This window comes from Oryctolagus cuniculus, chromosome 8 (genome assembly GCF_964237555.1).
Source record: "Oryctolagus cuniculus chromosome 8, mOryCun1.1, whole genome shotgun sequence".
In the NCBI taxonomy this organism is placed as follows: Eukaryota; Metazoa; Chordata; class Mammalia; order Lagomorpha; family Leporidae; genus Oryctolagus; species Oryctolagus cuniculus.
Window position 1 is genome coordinate 96,286,913 of NC_091439.1, and position 5,286 is coordinate 96,292,198.

General features: G+C 37.6%; 1 non-coding gene across 1 annotated transcript; it reads left to right on the forward strand.

Moving 5' to 3' along the window:
• The first annotated feature begins 514 nt into the window (after positions 1-514).
• On the forward strand, positions 515-656 carry LOC127483343 (small nucleolar RNA SNORA21). Its single transcript, XR_007909538.2, has one exon. It is a non-coding gene; the product is annotated as a small nucleolar RNA SNORA21 (small nucleolar RNA).
• The last annotated feature ends 4,630 nt before the right edge of the window (positions 657-5,286 follow it).

A 5,286-nucleotide genomic window follows, 5' to 3' on the forward strand; every position in this document is an offset into this window, starting at 1 on the left:
CACCTGGGGGGTGAACCAACGGAAAAAGGAAGACCTTTCTCTCTGTCTCTCTCTCTCACTGTCTAACTCTGCCTGTCAAAAAAAAAAAAAAAAAAAAAAAAAAGAGCCTCAAGTTCTACCAACTGAGCTAGCAGGGCAGCCATGTCAAGGGGAGAGTGGTATGTTGAGGGCGTGTACAAGTGGAGATCCCTTATATAAATTTGCATGAATTGTGGTTTGAAGTTGTAGAAGTTCTCATCCCCAGATAGGAAAGGGAATAAGGAAGAATACAAGAATGGATATGAACAGGAAGACGATGATCAGTTGGGTTGTAACAAGCAAGCCACTATGACTCTGTTGGGTTTGGGAGTTACTACTAATTTCCTACAAGGCGTCAGCAGAAATTGAAGGCCATGAAGCAAGTCATTGTTGTAAAGGAATAACAAAGACATCAGCCCAGTATCAATTAACTCAGAAAACTCCTGGGAATCAATATGTATAATCACTTGAGGATGATTACTAGAAATTTGAGTTTTCCCTTTTAAAAGTACTCAGTGGGCCTTTTGCTAATGACCCATTGAGCCGTCCAGAAGGAGCAGAGCCAAAAACACCACTTTTGGGTGAAGTGACAGCACTTGTGTTGTTGTGTTTTTGCTTCAATCAGTGGTGTGACAAGATATTCCACTGTGGGGCACAAACCACAGGGGCAGGGAGCAGAGCTGGAGAGACTGGGAAATGTTAACACTGGTGGAGCTGCCTATCTTGTTAAAAAATGAAGTTTTGCTTGTATCTTAACATAGAAAAAAAAAAGAAATTTGAGTAATGGCAGCCACTAGCACAGCTCCAAAGCCTTGGTCTCCCTGCAAAACTTCATTACTAGAGGTAGAAATAAATGGAAGAACAAGTAGCTGAGCCACAGAAGTTTGAGAGGGAAGTTCTTGGGGTAAGTCTAACTACAATTGAACATAAATAATCCCTGTATAATAAGCATCTATTACTCTGGGAATGATGGAAATGTCTTTTTTATAGGCTTGGGACGTTGGCAAAACTAGTCCCGTGGACTTTGCAGGTAAGGGGCCTGTTAATTGTGTAGAAAATTTATAAACAGCTCCAGGCACTTCAAGAGAAATTGGCTCTGAATATACAAATCTATTCTGGCACTGTGGGCAGTAGTATAAAAGGACTATTGGAAGGTTGTGGGAGGGGATTGAGTTGTTGGACAGTTAACATCCTCTGTTGTGTTTGGCCTGAGGGTTGGCCAGACTTCAAGTTTCCCGAAGGGACAAACAACACTGATCAGCTCAGTGATATCCTTTTCGGCACTGTGGACACTTTTTTGAAGGTCAAACTGATTTGGTAATGACCAAAAGTTTCTTTTAAGATGACCTTGCTTTCCACAGCCACAACATTTTTTATCAGGAGCCTTAAGAGCAGCAGCCAGTAAGTTAGTTTTGTAAGTTTTGGTCCATATATTTTGACATAATTCGATCATTTCTGCAATGGTAGTTTCAGGCTTAATGCAGACCGCTTTTAATATATTTTTGCAGTTGTAGTTAGCATTTTCATAAGCCATTTGTTTTAATGATACTTTTGTTACTTCCTGATTATGTACTTGACATCCAGTAGTTTTTTTTTCTAGCCTGCCTGTAAAGGACATGTAGCCTTCAATCATCCCCTGATGAGCTGCAGAAAAGGAAGTAGAAGGATCTTTAACATCAGGAATCTTTTCCCAAGCCTTTAATGCAATGTTTGAAATTTGCACATATGCTTCCCCTCCAGGATAAGCAACTTGCTGACCAAGATCTTGAATAAGCTCCCTTTCCTAACAACTGCTCCAGATTGATAAATACATTGCTATTTAAATTATCTATGGCTTGTACAGAGCCCAGATCTCCATATTCCTGAGCCCAAACACTACACTGGGCTGCGGTAAGCAAAATTTTAATGAGAATTTTCCAATTCCAGGAAAATCCCAGGGTACAATCTCATATTCTTCCCCAGTTCCCTCCAATAGGCTCTCTGTATAGTAACTCTGCATCCCGTAGTCTGTTAAGCTCTTTCTAACTCTGTATAAGCATTGTAGAGAAGATATTCATACTGAAGAGCTGCAATTTGAGGTCAAACAACAGGACATACAGTTAACATTAGCAATTATCCTTGCTCCTTGGCTTTCTGAAATGTACCTTGTACCGCTGACACAAATGAAAGGGGGCTCAGACACCACCATCACAACAGGAGGCACAGAAAGCACAGAGGTCTCATCATGAGGTGGTGGGGACCAGCCCATTGACTGCTGGCCAGGGAGAGCCGCCAAGAGCCTCTCAACCTTACTAATGGCGTCCTGGAAGAGATGCCGCGCATGTAAAACTGGAACAGGAGCCCCAGGCTCCTGAGGTAACTTTTTCTTTGATTTTTTTTCCCAATAAGTTATATTAAAGTGCCTTCATCAGAGTACCAAGGGCAGCGATTACCAATTTCCTGCAACAAGTGCCCAATCACCTTTTCTGACAGATGTCCTGCTGTTATAAGGAGATAATGCAGATCAGCCTCGTGTCTCTGTTGTGGAAGAGACAGGGAATTCCCCGTGTTGATTACTCACCAGGGTATCCAGGAGATGAAATGACCCCCTGTCTATAACCTGTGCAAGGCGTGGTGAGTAGTCCCTCACATGTTGTGCCAAAATCTCTGTTTGGGAACCAGTTGTTGGGGACATAGCAAGAGAAAGGAGAGCTAGGACACAGGAACTCTTCCTCTAAAGAATGCCAACAGAATGTCCAGAGACACTCCAGCTTGCTTTTTCTACTGACAAGGATCATATCAGCCTTTTGTACAGCACATGTGTGTGCTGATATAACTCTACGATTACTTGTAACACAAAGAGGATTGATGTTGACATAAACTGATGTTTTCTTTTCATTTTTGGTATAAATCTTTAGATACCCTTCTATGAGTTCTAGTCTAAAAAAGAGAGCTGGACACTAGTTATAGTAGCCAGATATTGTTCCACTTACTACAGTAGGAGGGAGAGACTCCAGTGTAAATCAAACCCAATATCAACTAATACAATGTGACCAAAGTTGTTAAAGGGAGAACAAATGTTTACCAAAGAGAATATGGGGAAGTCATAAAGGATTCTCTGAAAATGAACTAGTGGTCTACGTAGAAATGGGCACTTCCAGAATGAGTAAGTAAGTGGAAAATTCCAGCAAATGGTTGAGCAAGGTCAGTCACATAAAGTGAATTCTGCATTAGGTCACGTTTTCTTGAGTGAATACTCAGCTTCGTGGCTAGGGTCACCTTCGGGAACACAGCTTCTGGATCAGTCAATGTAGAAGAAGGCTACACTTTGGCCAGGTCTCTTTGCATGTTGTTTAATTCTTTGTGCTGTGTGAGAGATTACATTCAATATATGAAAAATTTCTCATTGGAAATTTTCTTTGTTTAGAAATTTTACATCGGCTAAATTTGTACTCTATCTAAAACTATGCAATCTCTAGAAATATTTTTTAGAACGAAAGTGGCATTTTTGTAGATGTCTTCAGTATACCTGAATTATTGTTATTACTTAAGTAAACAATACCTTAGAATTCTAAGACGCAAAATAAAGGAAAGAAAAGTTTCCTTTTGTTTAGAAAGAAAGATTGGGCTCAGCATGGTCTGATCACTCTCTCTAGGTTATAATCAAAGGATTTTTCTTCTGTTACAATAAAATGTCTACTTTCTTTGCCATAGCTTGTCCAGACAGACATTTCCAAATGTTTGAAACCTTGAATACTGCAAATACAAAAAATAGAAACAAACTAAATTGACTCTTCCCTCATATCATAAAGAAATATAAGTTGTAGATGGAATCAAGACTTGATCTTGTCTACAATTTTGAAGGCCTACGATGCAGAATGTATTTTAACTGGCAAGAAAGGTCTCTAAATGTTGCATGTAAATGTAGGTAACCATAGCCTTTGAACTTCAAGTAAGATCATGTAATGTTTGTCTTTTTGTGCCTTGTTTATTTAAATATTGATAGCAGTAGCCTTTGGTCTTTGAGAAAATGTGACATTTGTCTTTCTGCACTGGCATGTTTTACTAATACATTGTCCTCTGGGTTCATTCATGTTGTCATAAATGAAAAGTTTTCAATATTTTTATGCCTGAATAGTATACTATTATATAACACTTTATCCATTCTTTCATGTCCTGATAAGTGCTTAACTTGATAACATGTCTTGTCTAGTATATATAGTGCTATATTAAACATAGAATGCAGATTTTTTTGAAAGACGTATTTCATTTACTTTGGATATATATCTAATACTGGGAGTGCTGAATCATGGGACAGCTCCATTTTTATTTTTTAAAGGATCTTAAAGAATTTAATGAAAATAATTTGGGTAAGCGTAAATTCAGAAAAGTGACAGAAAAGGAAAATATTTTAATAATGCTGTAATATTTAATAGTCACATAAGAAATTAAGAAATTAATGTCATTTTAGTTTATCATGAGAATAGAAAGAAGCAGTTAACAAACACACTATTCTGATAGCTATTTTTTTATTATCATCAAGCTAGACAGGATTACAAGTCAGGCTTTTTGATGGGTTTGTCTCCATCTTCTGATTGATTACTAGCTGCTGTTCTGTTTTTGTTTTTTATTTATTTATTTATTTTTGCTGAATTGTGCTTAAAAGACTCCACTTCAACTAGTTTCTCAGGCCACTTTCTTGCTGCTTCGGCAGGAGGTTTCTGACTTGCATAAATCTTGCTTTGTTGACAAAGGAAAAAAAAAAAAAGAAAGAATGAAAGAGAAAAAAGAAATAAATGTTATTTTTAAAACCTTTTTCCAGAGATAACTAAAGGCATAAATAGCTTCACTTGTATCTCATACTATAATAGCTCAATGACATATGTTTTCAGAAAATAGAGCATGATCAAATCTCTGTAGCTTATTTTTAGGACAAACATAACCCTAACAACAAAAACCAGTGAGTAGAAAAAAAAAAGTTACAGAACTTTAGCAATAATACGTGTATGTGAAAAAAACCTTAACTGAATATATAGCAAATCAAATCCAAAAAGCAAGTAAAAGAAATATTAATTCCCTAGATATTCCTCCTTTCTGGTTTTGGGTGTGTGTGTGTGTGTGTATATGTGTGCATGTTCTCAACTGTTAAGATTCTGGCAAGGACTGGAATGTAGAATGTTAAACCATTCTATAGCATAAATTCTTAGGGAGAGGAAGTAGGTGTGGCTTATAGGACTATATGAGCTATTCTTGTAGCAATGGAACTCTTCTATATTTTAAGAACTATAT